Source organism: Dasypus novemcinctus, chromosome 19 (genome assembly GCF_030445035.2).
Source record: "Dasypus novemcinctus isolate mDasNov1 chromosome 19, mDasNov1.1.hap2, whole genome shotgun sequence".
NCBI classification, from domain to species: domain Eukaryota; kingdom Metazoa; phylum Chordata; class Mammalia; order Cingulata; family Dasypodidae; genus Dasypus; species Dasypus novemcinctus.
In genome coordinates, this window is record NC_080691.1 from 61937276 (window position 1) to 61961639 (window position 24364).

Consider the following 24364-nt stretch of genomic DNA (forward strand, 5'->3'; position numbering starts at 1 on the left):
TCATTGGCCTTCAGTCTCATTGTGGAAGATTCACCAGGTTGCCATGAACTACTCAGAATTATGAACCAGGCAGATATTGGCAGAGCCATTTCGGCTTTCATAAGGAAAGTTGCCTGATTTCCTCCTATTGAGTCAATACTATCCTCACTTACTACATCAGTGATAGGCACAGGATGATAAATTTAGAAATGCTCCCTGGGGAAACAGCTGGAGAGGAAATCTCTAGCTCCTGATAGGAAACTAGTCTTTAATCACCTCCCTGTACCTGCTCCTGCAGCTGCTCCTTGTGCTCAGTGAGTTCTGAGCATACCCTCATGGCCACCTCATAGAAGAAGTTTTTGTCTGGGTCAGCATTGCCTTCCCCTCACTGTGTCTTTAGCACAGTAATAAAGGGCTGTGTCTTCAGTTTTCAGGCCATTCATTTGCAGATACAGCTGGTTCTTGTTGTTGTCCCTGGAGATGGTGAATCGGCCCTTCACAGAGTCTGCATAGTATATGCCACCACCACTACCAATACTTGACACCCACTCCAGCCCCTTCCCTGGAGCCTGGTGGACCCAATGCATTGCATAGTCCTTAAAAGTGAATCCTGAGGCTGAACAGGAGAGGCGCAGAGATCCTCCTGACTGTCTCAAGTCGCCCCCAGACTCCACCAGCTGAACTTCAGAGAGGACACCTGCAAACAGACATTAGAAGCTGAGTCACCGATAGTCACACATATTCACACACACACACGTGCAATTGCACACAAACACATTTATAGTGCAGCAAAACCAATTTCTAGGTAATATTACCATGAAGAATTGACTAAAGCAAAGTCCAGATCAGCACACACTTCATGGTGTCTCCTCTTTCTCAGTCCTGGGCTCAGAGTAGGGAGAGCTCAGACACAGGAAAGGGTCTCTTCTCTCAGCTGCAAGGTCTGGGCCTGGGCTGGATTTCAGGCCTAGGGAGAGAGGCCCTATTTGCATGTCTTTCCCCATAGGGTACATCAACTCACTCCTGCACCTGAGGCTCTCTTTTGCCCTGTTGTCTCTATATCCAGAGTTCTCTGTGACAACAGTCAGTGAGAATTTCTATGATGTGTGCTTGGAAAAGCATTTCAGTCCTAGAAACAGTTCAGTGCTTTCTCCTTTCACCTCCTCCTTATTCTCCAGGTTTCTCTCCTTGTAATACCCACATGGTTGATATGACAGTCAGCATGTTCTCTTCTTCCCATCTGCTAGTTGCATTCAAGTAGAGACTGAGTCTCTGAACAATTGTGTGTCAGGGTCAATGCCGGGTGCCCCAAGAATGGGGAATCACAAGTTGTTTGCTTTGATTCCTTAGAGAAATAAGGCAGAAGGTAGGCTGGATGATCAGCTGGTCTGACCTTATGAGCTCCTACATGATACCCAGAGCATGTCCAATTCTTGGAGGATCAGTCATTCAAAGGAGCTGAATTGAATACCAAGGGGATGCTGCCTGAAGGTCTTGGAAGCTTGGGGCATCAACCAGCTTCCTCCAAAGACACAGCACATTACACAGACAAGAGATCCTCCTCTCCTTCCAGTCCTCCTCCTTTCTCTCCTGAAGCTTCTGGTTCAGGTTCTCAGGTTACCTGTGGACTTCCATCTAGACAGTAAAACCTCATGCTCTGCTCTGAAATGGGTTCCTGATACTAATATAGCCTGTGCATGAGGTCAAACTTATCTAATTCTGTATCCAAGTGTGCCTACTTACTAAAAAGCCAGTTAAGTAATATAGACACAATAGTCTTTAATTTTCAGAGAGGATGTAGATGGAATATGTATTCAAAGTCACATCCAGAAGGAAGGTGGGTGATACGTTAATTCAAGTTTACCTGGAATGTGGGAGATATTTTAATTCAAAACCTATCTGCTACACAGACAAACACTAAAAACTCTAAGAAACTAACAAAAGTCTTTTTTTCCCTAAAAGTACCATTTGACTCCCCACACCTACATCCTCTGTATAAAAGGAACGCAGAAATCCTATTCTGGGCTCAGGTTTTTGGACAGGAGTCCCCAAGCCCAGCCTGTCGTTAATAAATTTTCCTTCTCAAGAATATTCCTAAATCCTGGCCTTCAATATATGATCATTAAATCTCTCTGCTTCCACAACAATACAACTGTGAGAACTTCCCAGGGCAGAACAGAGATCTCTGTTGAGTGTGCTGCTGAGGGCCTGATGGGGACTAGAAGGGGCTCTCTGTGGATGTTTAGAAGTCCCTTCATAGCACCCAAAATCCCTCCTCAACCTGGTGTGGTAATGGAGTTTGTGGCCACCTCCAGAACATTTGTCTCCATCCCCAGAGTCCTGTAGTGAGTGAACATGGCAATGGAGGAAGCCATCACTCATGCTCCATGGGGATGCCAACGTTATGCTTCCTCCTGCTCAACACTGAGGGCAGAGTGAGCACAGCCAGAACCTAGTGGTCATCCTGCAGGTACTGGCTCAAATCCTTGAGGTTGCTTCTCTCAGGTGGCTTCTCATGATGCCTTAGACCACCATGTCTAATATAAAGTTAGTTTAACTCCTCTCCAAAATAAGACTGAGATGAATAAGAAGTTCATGGTTGAACAAGATATACATACTGACGAGATGGATAATTGGAGATTATTGTTCAAATGGGAGCCATGGTAGAGGGAGCATATTTTTAAAGCACATGTGTAAAGAAATTTTCACAACATATGCTTTTTTTGTGTATATCAGTGAAATTACCTCAAAATCAGAACCTTAAAACAATACCCATTTATTATCTCATTTTCTGTTCATGAGGGGCCTGGGAATTGCTTAGTTGGAATGATTTCTTTTTAAATGATGCATTATAAACACATTGTTGAATGAATAAAAAGTGAGGTCTAACTTCAAGCAATTACTTATCCAATAGCATAAGAAAAATGGTATGCTTTTAGTCATGGCATGACATACACATAATATCTAAAGGTATTTTTTCAATTATTTCTGAAATCTTTCTAGTTGGAAAATACATATGAAACACACAAAGATATTGCCAGAGATACCCATAAGTTACCTGGAATTACATAAGTAAGAGATAAACACTGTGGTTATACCACTGCAATTCAGAAATCATTAAATGATAGGAATGAACAGACACTACTATTCAATCTTCTAAAATTTATAAAATTCTCTCTGTTTCTCAATCAAGTAATTAATTTTAAACTATGCATATTCTCTAACACTGTCTTCCAGTTTGTCAATAGGTTTGGTTTCCTGGCAGGAGCAGATTTTCCCCCATTATCACCTGGCAAAGAAAGTAAACCAAATCACTAAACTTTCTGTTAGCCATGTTGCCCTCTTCTGGTCAATGTAAGAAATACAGACAGCAGGTCGATATTGTAAAATAATTGCAGACATAAACGTTAAAAAAAAAAAAAACATACTTTATTCCCCTGACAAATTGAACTTCCTTAAATGAAACAAAAATGAATACTTTAGTAAGTGAACTTTTACAGTGAAAAATATCAGTGGAGTGCTAATTCTACAAGTAAACAATTTGACACATTTTGAGAATAAGGTAATAAAGCTTTATAGTCACTTTTTCAATATCTTGGAGGCAGATCTGGATTATGAATAGTAGGAGCAGCATATTCTCTTTTTTAATGATTAATGTATTAATGCATTATATTTTTTGTGAATTAAATCTATACCTATGGATGTTTTCTTATACATAAACACAAATCATAGTATACATGCTAAATAGATCATATCCTGAAATATCTTGCCACAAGAATCAAAATGTATCTGAGCTTCTGTTTCCTTTGTGAACATTAATTTTAAGTTGGGGAAGAGGATGTGGCTCAACTGATAGAACATCTGCTTACCATATGGGAGTATCCGGGGTTCAATACCCAGGGCTTCCCGACCCATGTGTTGAGCTGGCCCACGTGCAGAGCTGCAGCATGCAAGGAGTGCCATGTCACACAGGGGTGCCCCCAAGGAGTGTGTCCTGCAAGGAGAGCCATCCCGTGTGAAAAAAGTGCAGCCAGCCTAGGAGTGGCACTGCACACACAAAGAGCTGATGCAGCAAGATGACATAGCAAAAGAGAGATTCATCATTGAGGTGTATCAAAATGAGTAAAGTTACTCATCAAAATGAGTAAAGTTAAAACATATTTTCTAGTGCTAAAAGCAGTACATAGTGTGCTGGCCATGAGAATGCACCTCCCATGCCCATATAGGGAAATAAAGTACCAAGGGTGCCACTGAGGGTGCAAGTGGACACAGAAGAACACACAACAAGTGGATACAGAGAGCAGACAATGGGGGGGGGGGAGGGGAGAGAAATAAATAAAAAAATAAAATCTTTTTTTTTTTTTAATTAAGTTGCATGTTGTTTTTCTCTATTGTTCATCCCTATGGCTGGGATTTGCAGTAATGTAGGACCACTCTACCATAACTGCCAAAACACTCAAAGAATGTTTCAACTTTGTGGTCTGGGGGAAAGGGCAAAGGACTGATTTGTATAAATAAACAATTGTTCTGAGCCCACAGGTTTAAGGAACATTTTGATGTGGTCTATGTGTCCCTGGATGGTTTCGGTTCACTCTACAGTCCACTTCATTGTTTTCATGATGAAGGTGGCTCCCATGGCTTTTAGCAAAATGTTAATTTTTTTTTCTTGGATCCACCTGGAGGTTAACTCAGTCTCCGGCGAGACTGTTGCAGAAGAAGGGAGCTCTGTAGTAGCTGTTTCTGGAAAGACCTCCTAAGCCCTTTACCTCCAGCAGCAACTGAGGCAGGGAACTGCAGCACAGACCCAGACTCTTCTGCCATGTTGGTCTGTGGGAGACAAGGGCTGTCCTTCCATTTTCTGAATCATCTTCAAATGCATTTTGAGTGAAGAAGAACATGAGGAAGTGTTTCTTTTGACAGAGAGGTATTAAAATGCACTAATTTTGGCCAAAGTTTTCAAAACTTTGCATAAAAGTGGCAGGTCACAAATCCACCCAAAATCTGACAGGTATTAGGGAGGCTGGAGGTTTGGGTAGATCAGTGTTACTGTGAGGCATCATAGTAACATCTCCCGCTGATTGCAGGTGTCCAGCAAGCAGGACAAGATGAAGTTGGGAGAAGACCTAAAGATATGGAGCCTATTTGTAAAGCAGACCCCAATATAATGGCAATGAAACTGTTGGAATAGCTTGCCTGCCTCTGGGGAAAGGGACAGATGATCAAGGAGAGAAGAAAGGGGTGCTTCCTGGGGGCAGTGGAGGAGATGAAATGCTTGTGGGAGTAGCAGCAGGTGACCAGAGGCAGGGGCTCCACAAAACCATCAGTTTTCCAGGAGCCAAAGCAGAAGTTACCATTATGAGGAGGGGAGGGCAGAGGCACGGTGGGGAGGGGAACACAGGGGTGCAGACTCAGGACAGAGAGTAAGGGGCAGGGGTTTGACTCTCCAGAGGTCATTCAGAAGGTGCAAGCTAAGAAGTGAGGTCTCAGAACCTCATTACTGGGTGTCCATCAAAACCTCAAAGATAACCTGAGAGGTTCTTCCTAAAATAATAGTATCCTAGAATGAGAAAAGAGACATGGACTGTCCTAGGAGGCAAAGGCCTGGATCCAGACACTAATCCCTCTTTATCCCCCTCTGCCCCTCCCTATCCTCCCTCTCCTGTATCTTGGAAAATCCTGTCCTCATCCTCCTGTGGGGGCTGAGTCCAGTGCACAGAACAATCAGGAGTTTCCCCCAGTATGTTTAGTTAAATTATGCATTAATCCAGCAATTTAAAACAGTACTACTTCTCATGAATTTATTTCTCATGAATTTACTTGCAAAGATTTAAAGGATATAAATAAAATTGAAGGCACTAAATTCTTTTCAAAAGAAAAACTCTCACCTATCTGCCAGTGTTGGAATGATTTTTCCAAAAAGCTACACTGAACAAAACAAAAGAAAAGAAAACAAAACAAAACAAATGATAGTTTATTCCCCAGTGGTGTTTGGGCAGAGCTTACATGAGGGTCCTGACAGGGAGGCCAGGCATTATCAATCTTGTGCTCAGCTTCACGGTCCAGCACATCCTGGGAAGCAGAGCATGCCTCCAAGTGCCTCCATCCTACTCTGAATCTCTTTGTGGGGAAGAGTTTTCACATCACTCTGATTTGTGTAAAAGAGAGTGCCTGTTCCCAGGTGTGCAAGCAAAGTATGCCTACAGCACCCAGTGCAGGGACAGAGACAACCTTTTCAGAACATGACAAGTTCCTAAAGCCTGCCTGGATACTTGTCTGTTGTAAACACTGAATAGAAGATGCCAGGGGAGAGGATAAAAGAAAGCAGGATGGTCAGGGATGTGAATATCATTGAGGTGCCCCTGTCCCTCCTTATAAGGCAACACTTGGCCTGCCATGTACTACAGCCCCTCCCTGGGGTAGAGTGTGCATTTTCTCAGATATTGCTGACTAAGCTGCATTGTTCTTAGCTGCCTATTACAGAGAACTTCATCTGCAGTTTAAGGCTTTTGTTCCACAGTTAAGTGGAGAGGATTCTGGACATAATTTCCATGATGAACTCTGTCTCCTTCCACTTTCTATTGGATCCCACCAGTGCCCGTAGGTTATTGGTTTCATTGCATTTCCCATGCAGAATAATTGTTTTATTTTGTAGTGGAACTAAGGAGATGGTTGTGGGTCCATTTCTACAATAATTGCCGTTCCTCTCCCCAGACACCACTGGGAAATAAACTATCATTTGTTTTGTTTTGCTTTGTTTTGTTTTGTTTTGTTCAGTGTAGCTTTTTGGAAATTCCCTTAACTTTGGAGAAAAAGCCTACAAGACAGTATGGATATGGCCCCTGTGTGATTCACTCTAGGAACTTTATCACACTCAGAATTCAGAAACTTATTAACTATTACTAGTTTCATCTTCTTACTAACTTATGTGTGATCTGACAAAATTGGCCCAAATAGTTTTTAGTTCGGGTCCTATTTCTCTTTATTAACAACTTTGTCTCAAGAATTTAAGTTTTTTCTTAGTTCTGTGGCACCTATTGAGAATATTTTGATAATTTGCAGTTTTCTAATAGAAGACTGGATATTTTTTGCTTTCCATATGCAGGTTAATTCTTCATTCTGTGATGGAGTTAGGGTGTTTGCTGAGGGAGTATTTCTTCCAGGGATGCTCTCCTTCTCCCTAAGCACCACTTAGGGAAAGGAGTGTTTGTTTTGCAAGTTCTTTGCAGTTTTTTTTTTTGAGAGAGTCTCTCTAATTCTGCAGGAAAATCATGTAGTAGATCATAGTTTAAAGTGTTTATTACAGCACTATCAAATAATAATATTGTCCCAAATGCTGTCGTTGCCACTCAACTACCCCAGGACACTCACACCTGCTCTGGGTACTTCCCTTTTCCAAGGCTCCATCCAAGAGCTATCAGCATAGTAGGAGGACTTGCAAATAATTTCACTTCAGTTGCTGATGTAAACCACCACAGCCCTGAAACTGCAGCTCTGGGAGAGGAGCTCCAGCCCAGGGGTACCCAGGAGTTCCAATTTGTTGATCAAGATTTAACACAGATGAGTCAACATGGCATTAGTTCTGAGCTGGGTTTTCTAATCATTATTTTACAAGATCAATTTATGGGGAACAAGAGATATATTGAGTATGTGGTTGATATGAGAGAATCAGTGGGTATGTGTGGCCATTTTCCTGACCAGGATGTCTCTGTTTGCAGGTGGTCTGGTGATGGAGTCTGGGTGAGAATTCATACAGCACTGCATGCCTCTGTCACTCTCCATGGAAGCTTCTAGATGAACCTCCAGTATCTGCAACATAAACCAGGTCCCACAAGCTTCATGAATGGGCTCCAGTGTGTGAATACTCTGTGTCTACAGATGGAAATTCAGAGGTGAGGACAAAGCCATGTATTGCTGAGCAAGACACTGTTAGGGGAGGCAAGGGACCCCAGACTCAATCCTAAAGTGCAGTGGTCTGGAGGTGGTCAGGATTCAGGGGTAGTCACACCCATTGAGCACAGTTCCTCTCACAAGAATATGGAAAGAGGAAGATTAAAGCTGGTTTCATATTAGATCTGGGACTTACACTAAATCAAAATTTTCCACCTGGTAACCTCTTTATATTTAAGACTATGTGCTTTCCACTAAGGAGTCAGAAGTAGGAAAGTTGTATTGTATTCTAAGGAAACATTCTCACACACAGGCAAAGAAAAGCAGAAATTTTTTAATGTAACATTTAAAATAAATTAATGAGAGAAAATTAAAAGAAAAAGAAAGCAGAAATGACTCTGCCAAGCAGTCTCCAGGATCAGACATCTGGGGCCCTTCAGGGCAGCCTGGTGAGTCTTTTCCAATCAGACTCAGGAAAAGACCACAGTGGGATTCTGTAAGCAGGGCAATTTTTATGCAGGCTGGAACCAAGAGAAAGCCTATGCCAGTGTTGGAATCTTTAAACCATAATGGATTTCACATCTAAGTCACCTCCTCACACAGAAATGTACATGTCAGACTCAGCACTGGTCTGGTTGTCTCTTTTTTCCATAATCCATTTTAATTTTCCTTGTTATATTAAGGCTCTTTGGGGTTACCAAGGTAAAATTGCACATCAAATGAATCTTTTGTCCCCTGTTTTGCCTTAGTATGGCTTCCAAGGTTAGTTCTTGGCTCAGAGTGGCCCTAGATCTCCTGTCTTCCATGCAACCATGGTGATGAGCTCCAATCCCTTCCATCAGCCATGTAAGATCTAGACCCCCTTCTCGATATAGAGGTGGAGTGGACATCACCATCTAAGGTCCTCAGGATGGAGGAATGAAATATAGATTAGATTGGACTTACTGGTGTTCTACTATAGAATTATTGTGACTCTAGCAATGGAAGAAATTATATCATTGATGTGGAGACAGTGGTCATGGGAGTTGCCGAAAGCAGGGAGTGGGAAGGAGGTGTGATATGAGGGCATTTAATAACTTCACAGAGATGGTAAATGTGAGTTTTGCCATCCCTGCAAGTGTAAGCTCCACAAATTTACATAGAATTTTATATGGTTATATATGTATGAATGCATTTAAGCAGACAAGTAGAAATATTAAAAGAAACTGTTCTGAATTTGAATTGTGGGTACATCACAGCAATGTATAGAAAAGATGCAATGGCTTTTATCTGGGGGTTACATGTTCTGAACCAGCTCCTGATTTTGTACTTTCATCATCCCCTAGTGGTCAAGAACTTCCCCTACATTCCAGCCACCAGTGCAATGCAGGGAAGAATTTCGTCTGTGTTCATCATAACAGAAAAACCTTGCACAACAATACTTGACAATGTCCTCTGTTCTCAGGCTACTCAGTTTTAAATAAACTTCATTTTTGGATGTGTTCATGGTGATGCTGAGTTGAGACTGAAGAGTTGGGTTATAGTGTGTGCTTCCATCACTATATATCCTGCTGACCCACTCTAGCCCCTGTCCTGGAGCCTGGTGGATTCAATACATATAATAGCCAGTTAAAGAGAATCCAGAGAATTTGCAGGGGAGTGAGAGGGTCTTTGAGGGCTTAATCAAGGCAGTTCCTGACACCTTCAGCCCCACCTGGGACAGGACACCTGAGGACAAGGAGAACCATAGTAATTCTTGTGCTCAGATGCATCATCCCCATTATATTCATGTCTGAATCCCGAGACACATCCAGGAGGTGCCACCAGAAAGAGGAAGAACACAAAGGATTTCATGTTCTTGTGCATAAGGTCCTTGATTCCCAGGAAATATTTTCCTGACTGAGAAGGAATCTAAACTTAATAAATGTTTGCTCAGTTTTCATCGGTTCACCCATGTGGTGACTTGCATTTGGGAGACAACTTTGTATGTAAAATGAAAAGGGACAAGGGGAAGTCCTTGTCTTAGTAGAACTTTGGGAGGAAGGTGCTGGCTGAACCCTCAGAGAATATCGTTCCTTCTTGTGGGTGCCCCTCACTAAAATCATGTTCCTTTACATCCAGCCAGATATTGTGTGGAATGGGGAGTCAGATGTGGTCAAAGAATGGCTCAGGGAATGAGTTCCTTGTACCCCTACTCCAAGGGATTATATATATGTATTTGTGTGGGTCTGTTTATGTACATATCTACTTCCCATATAGCATATATAATATGTATATAAAATATAATGTGTATATTTTCCCTGATAATGCTGATTATAATGGATTCTTATTTTATTTTTGAATTATCAATGGGGGAAAGGATATTTGGTGTCTCTTTCTCCAATTTGTTGATGACATTCCTCAGTTGTAACTTCATGTGTAAAATTTAAGAAATTCGTCAGAGCTCTTATATATTTTCATTACTCATATTAGTGGTATAATTCCCTCTAGGATTCAGAAAGCACCTATATGCACCCTCACCTCTGACCACCATGATTGTTCAAGCACTGTTTGCCTTGACCCTGCCCTGTCAAATGTGTAAATGTCACAGCTTTACTATTGTTGCAGGTCAACCCCACTCACGTGATCATTGATCAACTTTGATCCACTAATTTGTAAATATATCTTTGTAAATTATCGTCTCAGAACAGAACATGAAAGAAGAATATTATAACCTGGCTACTCAATAATATTAGTTAATTATTAAATGATAAATTTAGTATGACCTTCAGCTCCAGCCGGGTTCCAAGTTTGTGAGGCAGTAACATGAGCTGAAAAGAACTTAGCCAGTATACTACAGTCACCATAATTATGGCAGGGTTTGCAGATTCGGAAGAACATCATAAGGCATGTTCCAAGGTTAGAATCTGGTGCATGAGGAATTTTGGAAGTTCATAGTTCATGCATGGAGGTGCTCTGAGGGCAGAGGCCAGCAGGAAAATGAAATCCATATGTGGAGTGATTTTGTCACTGTGAGGACACTGTGCTGAATATCAAACTGCATTTTTCATGGATGACATATTTCCACATCTCCCTGTTTTTTGCATGGATTATGAGGTTGGTATTTGTTTACATCAATTAATGTGGATGTATTTCTGTGTATATTGTTTGTTTCACATAATATTATAGCTATTATTTAACAATGAAATTACCCAAATTTAAATGTAGTAATGAAATTTCACTAAATCTCTGTCTTAGCCCATGTAGCAGAGTGAAAACCAGGTTTACCCAATCCTTAAGATGAATAAAGAAGTCTTATCCTGAAAGGTAGCTCCACAGGTTCCTCCTATACATGCTCCAGGTCTGGTCACCTAGGCTACATGCTCCTTTTATCCCAAGCACTTGTCCCTTGTTCTGCTCCTGGACTAGTGGTCCTCAGCTCCCCTGCACCTGTCCCTCATCTTGGTCCCTGGGATGAGTGCTTCTGACTTCCACCTACTCCTTGGCTCCATGGCCCTGAGTTTTTCCTCCATCTGTCCTTGGCCTCAGTGATTCTTATCTCCCACTGCACTGATTTTAGTCCTTGTCCCTTGGCCGCATGTTGCTGAGTGCCCCCTGCATTTGTCTTTGTTCTGGAGGCTAAGATCCATTGTCCTGAGCTCTCCCTGCACCTGCCCCAGGTATAGACCTCTAGACTCAGTAGTGTTGGGCTCCCCTGTACTGTCCCTTATCCAGGCCTCTGGTCTCAATGGTCCAGACATTTCCCCCCACCTGACTGTGGTTAACATCCCTGGAAACAATGATCCTGAGCTTCAGGAAAGTGGATGTGGCTCAACTGATAGAGCATCTGTCTACCATATGGAGGGCCCAGGGTTCGATCCCTAGGGCTTCTTGACCCATGCGGTTAGCTGGCCCACCTGCAGTGCTACTGTACACAAGGAGTGCCATGCCACATAGGTGCCCTACATGTGTGGGGGTGCCCCACATGTGAGGAATGCACATTGCAAGGAGAGCCACCCCATGTGAAAAAAAGCACAGCCCACTCAGGAGTGCTGCTGCACACAGGGAGAGCTGACGCAGCAAGATGATGCAACAAAAAAGAGATGCAGTTTCCCAGTGCCACCAGATAATGCAAGCAGATGCAGAAGAAGACACAGTGAATAGACACAGAGAGCAGAAAAGGGGGAGAAGGGAAGATAAATAAATAAAATAAATCTTTAAAAAAATGATCCTGAGTTTTCCTTGCACCTGCTCTGCATCTGCTTATTGGCTCAGTGATCATGAGCTTCCCCTCATCTGCAGGTTCTATTGTGTGGGCAATTGACTGTTAGAATGGATTTTCTGGGTATGGGGATGTGGGTGAGGTGAACATGGTGGACCTGAAGGTGGAGGCAAATGGAAACTGGGAAGGTGATTGATAGACAATTGAGGCACAGATGTGAAGACAAGGGCTATTATGTCAATAAGTAATTAATTTCTTTCTGGAGCCAAAGCAGAAGGTGTCAAAATGGAGAAGGTGGTGGCAGTCACCATGCAGTTACTGAGATGGGACTCAGTAGGATGGGAGCACAGGAGAGCAGATTCAGGACAGAGAAGGACCATGGGCTTGGGAATCCCAGTGCTAATTCTGGAAGGAGCAGTTTCAGAATCAGATTCCTACAGCCTCTTGTCTGGGTTTCCATCAAGGCACTGAACATATATCAGTCAGAGTGAGATAGTGATGTAGAGTGTTCCTAGGAGAGGAAACACTGGACCCTGAAAGCAATTCCTGCCTACCATCACACTTTCCCCATCTATCCTCCCTGACATGTAGCTTAAGATGTCAACACCCTTGTACTGCAATGGGAGCCAGGCCCAATGCATAGATACTCAGGAATTCTTCCTGACCAATTCAGTTAAATTGGGTAAATCATAATAGAGATTTATTTCCTGTAAAAACTCACAATTCTTATTTGAGAATGCAAATGATTGGAGGACACTGAGAAAGCTGAGGCTTTGAAGAGCCAGATATGAATGGAGAAGTCTCAGGATTAAAAATGACAGGAAGATGAGGATGACCAAAGTTCTTTAGGAGGAGCAGTATCTGTGCTGGCATAGAAAGACCACAGTCAAGGTAGATGTTGTCATTACATTGAAGGCACCATGCAACCCAGGGAAGGGACAGGCGTGAAAGCATCTCCTAAGTTGTTCATTTTAGAAATGCTCAGCTGGCTCTATGGGAGTTTTCAGGGTGACAGAGTCCTGTGTGTAATATCCTTATGGTTTATGATCCTCATATAATGAGGAATGTCAGTGAATGTAGAGGCAAATCAAGGAATGGAGCTGTGTTTGTGGCATTGGTTGGCTGGATGATTGTTTATGAGGGGAGAAGGAGAAACTGAAACTCATGGAAACAGAAAGAGAAAGCCTGTGGAAAGAGAGTGAGGAGATTCAGAACATTGTCAGGGATAGGACAGTGGTTTTCCATGTGCTCTAGATTCAGATGGAGGAATATAGGTCTCAGGGCTGGTAAGAAAACTTGGCCTATGTTCAAACATCACATACTGCTACCTTTGGTATGCGAAGTCAACATTTCAAGTTTGGGTGACACAATACAACCAATAGCACTCTTTTATGTTGTTGCATGCCCCAGAGGTGTACAGTGAGGCAAGAATTTAAGAACCAATAATTTATTTTTTATTGATCCAAGGAGTTACTGGTAAGGTACATACAAAAGAGATGAGCCCTTGGAGGATGACAGTTCACCATGTGATAATACATATGCTAACACTTAGAGCATTCCTGAAATCAACTTGCGAGGGGATTCAAGAGATGATTTATAACCTGCATCAATGTACTGTTCACTAGGAATGGGGAACCAAGAAATAGACCTCAAATATGAGTCTCTCCTTGATTTTAGCTCCACACTCAATAATACCTTCATTCTGCCTGCTACAGCACATGGGAAACACATACTTCTGCCTAAGAGTACTTTATTCTGGGCCCAGGCAAAACTGCCTGCATGAGGGAGCACTTACTAGGAGTGAATGTGAGGAGATTCTCTGATCCAGCATGTGGTCATTGTCATAGTCTGCTATGATTTTTTTAAATTCTTGTCCATGGCACCAGGAATCTGTCTCTTTCTGTTGTGTCATCTTGTTGCATCAGCTCTCTGTGTGTGCAGCATCACCCTAGGCAGGCTGCACTTTTTTTTTTGCTCTGGGTGGCTTTCCTATGGGGTACACTCCTTGTGTGTGGGACTCCTTTACATGGGGGACACCCCTGCGTGGCACAGCACTCCTTGCATGCGTTAGCACTGCGTGTGGGCAACTCATTACATTGGTCAGGAGACCCTGGGTTTGAACCTTGGACCTCCCATGTGGTAGGCAGAACTCTATCCGTTGAGCCAAATCTGATTCCCTGATATTTTTTTTTTGTATGACTCCAATTTTATGCGATAGTTAGATAAGCAAATTCATAAAGACAGAAAGTAGATTAAAGAACCAGGATCATTGGCAGGGGAGATGGGTAGTTAGTGCTTAGTGGAGTCCACTATGATTTAAGCCAGGAGTTCTTAATCTTTTTTGTTCCATGGACCAATTTGCCAGTCAGGTATAAACCATGGACTCTTTCTCAGAATGTATTGGCAGATAGTTTTATGACACTAAGCATCAACATGTGTTTAAATTAAATTTTAGGGTTATATAAAATTACATTTTGTAATCTTCCCATAATTTTAATACCTGATAACCTAACATGGTTCCACATCTATTAAAATGATAATTTTTGGCATACATTTAGAAATTCAGGTTTTCCCACAGCATCATAAAACCATTTCCAGCATCCTTACCAAAATTCTGGCAAGCCGTTAACCACTGCACTCTGAAAATGCTACATCAAGAAAAAATCATAGTAGTCCTCACTATACTGTGTGCTATTTAATAGCTACATCACACCCACACCATGTCCCCACAAGAATAATGTTTTTGAATGCATAAAATAAAATAACAAAGGAAGTCATTTACATATATTGAAATACAGTTACTGAAATTAGTAAAAATCATATGATATAATTCTGCACATATGTGCTTCTCTCTTAACACATTAAATAATAATCCAATACATCAAAAATATAGGAAAGTTAAAGTTAAGTTAACGTTAAGTTTCATTTTTTAAATGAGAAATGAATATTACTGTAATTTAGTGCACAAATTCAAAAGTGAAGGAAATGCTAGACTTCAGTTTTCTCAGTCAGAAAAAAATAAAGATAATTTGATTTTTTTTCAATTCAAGCTCATCGACCCTCTTAAATATTTCCTTGGTCCATAGACTCCTGTTTAAGAACCCTTGATGTAGCATTTTTGGACTTGGTGTTGCCCTGAATGATATTACAGGGACAGATGCAGGACATTATATATACTTTTATAGCCCACTGAATGGAATGGGAGAGAGTGTAAACTACAATGTGAACTATAATCCATGCTGTAGCAGGGCTCCAAAATGTATTCATCAAATGCAATGAATGTACCATACTGATGAAAGAGGTTGTTGATGTGGGAAGAGTGAGGAGGTGTGTGGAGTGGGGTATATGGGAACCTCTTATATTTTTAATGTGACATTTTGTGTGATTTATGTATCTTTTTTAAAAAAAGTAATAATAAAAAAATGAAAATTAAAAAAAAAAGAACCCCTGATGTAAGCAAAGATTCTTTTTGGAGGCCTCAGTCCTTGGCTGTTACCATCAGACTAGATTTTGTTGAAAGCTTTGCATGACTTAACTGGCAATAATTCTGAAATAATATCAGAGGTGACTTGTACCTGGAGACATCTGATATCTCTCTTTGAATCTCAAGGAAATTACTTTGAGATGATATTACAGTTCATAAATATTTTTAGAGGCTTCTCTAAATTGCTGAGTTGTTAGCAGTGTATAGGAATGACAAGCCTGCTTGCTCTCAAAAGTTCACAGTTGTCTGGAAAGAGACATTCACAGCCGCATGAAAATATTGGGGCATGGAAGTGAATGTGGTATGGCTCTTACCCTAGAAAATCATAGGGATGAACATGTGAAGTGAGATCTGTTTGCCTGACCAAACAAGTGACTGAGCTTTGAGCCGTGACTCAGGGTAAGGAAAATGCCAGTTCCCATGCCTGCAAGTGGTCCAATAAATCTGGTGGAGAGATGTCATTAGCAGTTCCACAGTTGAGGTGCACTGTAGTGTTGTGGTGTGTTACTCAGCTCAGTGTACATTTTCCATGACAATGTATTCATGTATTAAATATTCATGACATTCAGAGGGAAACATGAATTTAATTTTAAGAAAAACACACCAAATTAGAGGAGACATTTCACCTAAAATAAAAATAAATAAGCAAGAATAAAAGGAATAAATGTTTTAGCTGTAGTTGTCTTGTTGGAGGGTTTTACGAAGGTCAGGTTGGTTAATAATATTCAAGTCTATTCTATTCTTATTGATTTTCTGCTATTTTCTACTGTACACAGAGGGAAAATTGATGAAATGTTTAACTCTACTTGCAGATTTGAATAACTCTTGAACCATTGTAAATTGATTACTTTCTATACATCAAAGCACCATTATTTGGTTAATACACATTTTTTACTGTCATGGCTTTTTTTATTTTTTGAAGATACTTAAATTACACAAATGTCATATAAAAATATAGGGGATTCCCTTATGCCCTGCTCCCCACACCTCCCACATTTTCCTACATTAACAATACCCTTCATTAGTTTGGTGCATTCATTGTAATTGATGAAAACATTTTGAAGCATTGCCACTAAGCATTGATTAAAGTTTACATTGTAGTTTACAATATCTCCCACCCAATTTTGTAGGTTATGGCAAGATATATCATGGTCTGCAACCGTCATTACAATGTCTTTCAGTACAACTCCAAAGTCCCCAAAATGCCCCCAAATTATACCCGTTTTTCCCTCTCCTTGCCCTCAGAACCTCCAGGGGCCATTGCCTCCACATTCATGGTATAATTTCTCCCATTGCTAGAATCATAATAAGTTTATAGTAAAATGCCAATCTGTCTACTTTAGTCCATAGTTCATTCCCCAATCCTGAGGATTCTGGGATGTTGATGTCCACTACACCTCTAATTGAGAAATTGTCAGATTAGGAATTGAGAGGTATATCTCTCACTATTGTAATATCTGGGAAATATGGAGATAATTCTGGCTTGACATAGAGAGATGTCATCATGCTGGTGTCTCCAAAATTGTATTGTCATTCATCCCAGTGATGAGATTTAAATGAGATTTGAGATCTGAGTCGATGGTGTGACTATTTGATATTCTGAGGATGTTGAGATGAGATGAATTTATATGGCTTGTGTTGACGGATTTCATAAAATTTTCACTGAGGAAGGCTATTTTCATGTCTGATCCACTGTGGTTTCCAGTTGTCATGTGCCAGCAGCATTCTATGGCGTCAGCACTGAGGTTGTTTTAATTTTCCCAGATATGGACACCAACACTTCCAGCTCTGCTGATATAGAGGGGTCAAGATTTTAATAAAGGAAGTCATTTCATTTCCATCATGCAATCTTTTAATATGGTGAGACAGCAGGTTAGGAATCAGCATGTATTGACATATAATAAAATACTGTATATTAATTTTATGACTGCTGAACCATATAAGCACAATAATATTCAACACATTTATTCTCATTTTCCTCACACTCAGAATTCTAAAGTACTTACACTGTGGCAAAAACAAAGTAGTCCATATGTAGTCTTATTTTCTATGGAATCTCCAGGTGCAAATCTCTCTTCTTGTCCTTGGTCATTTCCAGAAATCCATTCTTTGGTTTATGTTCTCTTTCTCCATTTTCACACCTAGTAAGTTAGGATATTGCTTTAGTCATCAACTTGCCTTTTCTTGTGAAAGTGTGTCTTCCCCTGCTCCCTCCTCATAGGAGAAATTGTGATTACATTAAAGATCCAACTGGATAATTTAGGATAATCTCCCCTATGTCAAGTATCATCTGACTAAAAGTTACCAATTTCAAGATCTAAGGCATCTTATCATGTGTGGGTGGCATTCTGGGAATGACTTATCCTGAGATGAAATATCCTTCCATGTATACCTCAGAAACTAGAAAGCAAGTATTCTATTCCAAAAATACAATGTTGACCTAGGGACCACTCCAGTTCAGAGAAGCTGCCAGTCTACAGAGAGGGAGACTTGATGGTAAAAATTAATCTCTGAAGACATGATTATCCACATTGATAGAAAACACCTACACAGTTGTTTCTCCTTCTCACTCCTCTCAAATGAACATGTTCTTTGAGGATCTTACACATTTCTTCATCCTAACATCCTGCTCTGAACATGATGAGATGTCATTGGGCAGTACATGAACAGAGCATGGGGTCCCATAGAGTTCTCATCTGGGTCAATATTCAGGCTCTACCCCTGGGACTTGCATGGATTTCTCTCTGGGCCTTTTCCAAGTCATTTTCACACTATTATGTCTATGTGATTATCACCATATTGCCATTAAGGAACACAATAGGATGATGAAGCTCACAGCATAATTTGTACAGTTTTTCGTTTGTTTGTTTTTTTTGCTGTGATGGTAAATCATCATTCCTAACTGTGAAGAAAGTTTCTTTTCATATATTTTCCTGCTTCCAGTGAAATCTGGGCATCTTCTTCATGCAGCTATATCTTCTCTGAAATCTGGAATTTAGAGGATGTCTTGAGGGTCCTTAACTCTCCTGGCACTTCTTCCACTTGAAGGATTCCCATTGCTCACTTTGCATGTGGTTTTTAAATCACATATTCTTGTGGGCATAGGGGCTCTGAAGCATAAATAATCAAATTAAAACAATGTCAGTGAAAGCCATAGGGAAGGAGACCACATTAAAAGGAATATGCACAGCTATGAACCTAGTTAGTGGTAATAATCTGAGGGTGTTCTTTCATAATCTGCAAAAATTCTCCACAATGTCAATTTTTGGTAGAGGGGTGATGTATGAGATTTTGCACATTACATATGATTGTTTTGTAACCTCATATTCTCTTTAATAAAAAACAAAGAAATTACATATATAAGACTGTTTTTATAAAATATAAATAAAAATAAACTAGAGAGAAAGAAACAGAATAGCAGCTATGTATGGTGGGGAAGCATAGAGAGATTGAGAGGGGATGAGTTTTATTTGTTTGGATTTTTTAAAATATTATAATTATTGGAAAGAAAATGTTCTAAAAGTGTTTGAAGTGATGAATGCACAACTATGTGATTATATGGAATACCATTGATTGTATACTTTGGATGGATTTATGCTTTATTAATAAGCATTAATAAAATTGATTTTTAAAAATTTTAAAAAGTTAAAAATAAAGAAAATTTAAAAAGAATTCACCTGGAAAAAAGGAATGTACACACCATTGTGTGTCTGTTTTCTGTGTCACAGAGTGTCTGAAAATCACATCCTTGGACTTTGCAATGTAAAGGTATACTAATGTCAGTGTTGAAACTCAGTGAGGAAAGAGCTGAATCTATCAATGTTTCTGAAAATTCTTTGATGACTCTTCATAGATCTTATTGTTATACACTCATGTCGGTCATATTTTTATATTCATGTCTCCACAATCCCTAATACAATCCAGAATGACCCACAATGCCTCCTTGGAAACCATCCACCTGATGTATATCCTGGAGCTCACCCAGTGGAAAGGTTACCAGTTCCCTTCAGTACAGGAATGGAGGACACTGGAGACTGATCACAGGCCTCTCCTCTCCTGTCTATTGCTGTCTTACTTAATTCCTGTCCAGGTGTCCTCCCACAGACCTGGTATCTCCTAGGTCTCAGTCTACCTTAGAGCCACAGTGCTCCCCACAGGGGACTGCGTAAGCACAGCTTTGATCCAGAGTCCAGCTACAGGGAACAAGTGAGGCAAGTGAACCTGAGCCCTCCTGAGGCAGAGGCCAGCCTGTCAGCAAAGAAACAAGGCTTCAGATGCATCATGTCCCACATTTCTTTTTTCTAATTTCTCTCAGGAGAGTTCAGCATCTTCCCCATAGGGTTTCTGACACAGACAAGGCTCTGACTCCATGAGGCATCTGCCACCAATGAGAAGTGGGTAGTTTTTCCATGTCCGTAAGGTAAGCTGACCATTTGGGGTCAGGCTCCTGGGCACTAGGATCATGTATAGCCTTAGAAAGCATTGCCCATGATGGAGAAAACAAGATGACACTCCTGGATGTTGAACCTAGGACCAAGCCAGGTTGGCTTCTCTTTTTGCTCCTTTTCACTGTGGTCCTGGAGCTCTACAAGTTGGTGGGGAGTGAAGCCTGGGAACCAAAAATACTGAATAACCTGGGAGAGGGCAGAAAAACATGCTTACATTCAGGGAAAAGAGAGTGGGGTCTTTAATTCTCAATTCAGACAAAATCATTCTATTATAAAATAATCTGTCCCAATGCAGATTAAACAATCATACAAAATCAACATCATCAACGTGATCATTAATGTATTTTGCCTGGGCACAGCCAGGACAGGGAATTAAATTCTGAGAATTAATTACACAGTGTCAGATTGTTAGTTGATTAGAAAAAGCTTTTTTCATACTTCCTGTCTAATCTAATAGAACAAAGTCAAGAGAACTTCTTTACATGTGCATTAAATATTATCTAATATACCATAGCTTTGTAGAAGTATTTTTTATTTGAAACTTGGAAACGTAATGGCATTATTTAGAACAGATGTAGTGGATAATTCCTAGAGATTCAATATTTTTTTAAGGGAGAAAGAGAAAACTTATATTGTTACTGGAAGCTGCCATTTCCACAAATTTCCTTGAAACTGAATCTCTGCTCTGGGTGGGACATGAGTACCCCCTGCTGTCAGCTCTCTCCTGCATGGGGAGGTTTTTGCCTGAGCTCACCCTGACTTCTCCTCACTGTCTCTTGCACAGTAACACATAGCAGTGTCGTCAGCAGTCCTGGAGCTCAGTTGCACAGAGAACTGGTTCTTGGATATGTCTCTTGAGGTGGAGAGTCGGCTCTTGAAGGGTAGATTGTAGTAAGGACTACCTTCATAGCATATTGCTGACAACCACTGCAACCCCATCCCTGGGGGCTGATAGATCCAAAGCCAGCAGCAGGAAACTGGTGGACACGGAGTATCCAGAGACAGAGCATGTGAGATAAAGTGTCTGTGAGGGCTTCATCAGGCCAGGTCCCCTTTCCTGCAGCTGCACTTGAGACATGACATCTGTGGACAAAGAGAACCACAGTAAGTCCTGTGCTCAGATGTAGCATTCCCATTGCCTTCATGGCTTAATCCTGAGATACTTACATCTGGGAGCTGACACCACAAAGAGGAAGAACCACAAGGGTTTCATGCTCCTTTGTATTAAGCTTACAGCTGACATGCAATATTTTCCTGCTTTATGGGGTCCTGAATTTAAGTCCATGTTTTCTGTGCTTTCATCCTTTGACCCCAGTGAGGATTTCCATGTGGGAGGAACTTTTTTATGTAAAGGTCAAGGGAACCAGGGGAGTTCCCTGTCTCTAGGGCTCCTCTGTGAGGAAGGTGCTGGTTTACTGTAGGAGAACAAAGTCCTCTTCCTAGGAGGGTCCCACTCCCCTAAGTTTGGGGATTTCTTTACCGAGGCCATAGAAACTTGCTGAAGGAGCTGGTAAGAGAGGTGGAAGCAGCCAAGGAACAGGGATGCCTTTGGAAATATTGTCAATGTGCCCTTAATCTAAATGATATGCATATTATCAAATATAAAAAAAAAAAAACATAGCCTGTAATCTGCTCAAAAATCTTCCAATACATTTATCTCCTCTATTTGGTGATTTTAGTGGATATTCTAAAGTTTTGAAGTAGCAGCTAAATGAAAATAGCACAGTGAATTCAGATAAACTGTGTCCAATCTAACATGTGCCACAACTCAGAATGAGTTTGTTTTACTTAATGTGTGTGAGCATTTCTTTTTAGGAATGGACTTTTGTACAATGTACACTTAGTAATTATTGTAGAATTGAAATTGCACAAGACAATCCTTCATGCAGTTTACTCTCATCACCCCTAGCAGTTTTCTTGACCTGTTTATTCCCTGTATTTAGCTGAGTCAGCATGAACACCCTACATCTCAAGGCTCTCTCCACAGGTAAAACTTTAAGAAGCACAAACCCTCCTCTGATTCACATATAGAGACTGTCAGTGGAGTTTCATCAACACACCAATATTTGGATCAGTTCGGTGGGTTGTATTTTGTCTCCCAAAACACATGGCCAAGTCCTAATGCTAGTCCTGTGAATGTAAACTTATTTGGAAAAAAGTTTCTTTGAATATGCTGTTAGTTATGATGAAGCCAAACTGGGTTATACTGGGCCTGAATCCAACATGATTGTTATCCTTGTAAGAAGAAAATATTTGGAGACAGATTCAAAGAAGAGAACATATAATGATTGAGTTAGGAAGTGAAGGCCGAGGGTTTGGGGTAAAATACTAGAGTCTAGGAGGATGATGGGAAGGGTTGTCCCCTATAGGCATAAGAATTTTAGGCTGAAGAACTGCAATATGATATATATTTATATTGCATTAAGCCATCCTCCTTGTGACTTTTTTTAAAGGAACCTTAGAAATTCATTCAGAGATCCATTCATGGATCCCAAAAAGCGAGTTCCTGCTTTCTTTGACAATGCCAGTAAATTTTGAATTCGGTCACAATGGTTTCCCTATGTGGGGGAAATAACATGCAGATCCCTATCAATATATCAGAAGGGGTGAGCTCACAATGACTAAATAGTATCTCCCTGTACAAATATCAGGTCCTTTGGAAAAGGACCTGAATGCTGCCCTCCTGAGGACTGTGTCATTGAATCTGGGAACTTGACTGAGATCCTTGAAGTTAGTAGTGCAGAGAGATCAGCAAAGCTCCCTCTCCTCTTGTCCTGTGACACTCAGGATGTGACCTCACCACTATGGGTTTCAGTCTAATAAGGCAAAAATTGGCAATCACAGCAGAAACTGTGACTTTTATAGTAGGGACTAAGAGATGTTTCCTATTATCATCACTATTATTACTGTATGAATGTGTGGAAATCTGCCTAAGCCTTAAACTTTGTCCTCCACAAGTGCACAAGCATACCTCCTTTGTCCCTCTCCTTGACATGTCATACCTGTGTGACTGAGGAGGACAAATCCCTCTGTCACAGTGACCCAACCTTTAAATTTATTGATTTAATCCTGTTGTTTCTAAAGACTCATGTTAGCTCATGTAATAAGTTTTAGGAACACAGCCTTGAATGTAGCATGTTGGAGTCTGTCTATGCAATATTATCAAGTGGATTACATAAAAAATGACCTCCACACTGGAATGCCTGTAATACAAAAATAAACAGAATTCAGATGAGAACTGTTAGTAGGGCAAATCAGGACCTGTCCATTAAGAGCTAGAAATGTGGGGGTACATGCTGTGGGAAAGAGAAGGGGAAGGAATGAAATTCAGCATCTAGAACAAGGTATGTCCATTACTTATGAGGTGGTCACATAGGGTTGCACAGATACAGAATGGTTTGTCCTTGACTTTGGAGGCTGTTGGACTTGGAGGGAGACTGGTATAAATACCTGCTAACCAAGAAAAATGTCCCAAAGATGTGCATATGTGTCTTTAGTTGAGTATAGGTTACTAGAGATAGCTCACACTCAGGAAATATATATTAGGCAACCATGTAGAAATTGGCTTTTGGTTCTTGTGTATATTATTAAACATTGCTGTGGTTGGACACCAATATGATTTTTTGTCAAAGTTAGTGAGAAGAACTGACTGAAATGACTAATTTGTAATAAAAAAGGTAAAGAGTGAGATTTAAATGAGATTCTTCTGAAGGTTACAAGTGATGAAGATGCTGGATGAAGTCAGCAACATGATCAGAGAGAGAAGACAAGATGTGGGTGGAATTCACACTGAGAAGATGGGAAAGTGCCATTTGATTGCCTTTCATTTCAATGCAAAATGTAGAGAATATGAACTAAGAATGGAATGTGAACTTACAGAAAGTTGACTACATATGTTAGAGGATAGTGGTGTTTCATTATTAAAGTCATGATAAAGGAAGCAAGATCTGTAAAGAGAAATGCAGGAACTAGCAGCTGATTAGTGTCATTCCTCAAATCCTGGGCCCACAGAATTTCTACTAAGCCATCTCTGTCTTCCATTCTCATTTCTAAGGCTCCAGTAAATCCTGGAAACTCTCTTTTAAGTATTTCTCTCATTGTCTTCTTCAGTTAGTCAAAAACTACCAAAGGAGTTGAATATTATTAGGCCCATCAATAGTCATGGTTAAATACTTATTTTAGACAGTGTTTTGTAAACGGAGAATTCTGTCCCTGAAAGGAAGACTTCCCAGGCTCCCCATGCACCTGCCCTGGGTATGGGCCCTGTGCTTAGTGGGCCCTGAATGTCCCCTCCAAACCAGACCCCACCCAACAGGAAGGTTCTTATTGGACTCACAGGGCATTTTCTTTGCAACTTCTCTGCCCAGGGTAACCTGGCTGTGCCCC

At 40.7% G+C, this 24364-nt stretch overlaps 1 pseudogene; it reads right to left on the reverse strand.

Moving 5' to 3' along the window:
- Positions 1 to 347: 347 nt before the first annotated feature.
- Positions 348 to 24364, reverse strand: part of LOC101436373 (ubiquitin carboxyl-terminal hydrolase 7 pseudogene) — a 34557-nt pseudogene continuing 10540 nt past the window's right edge.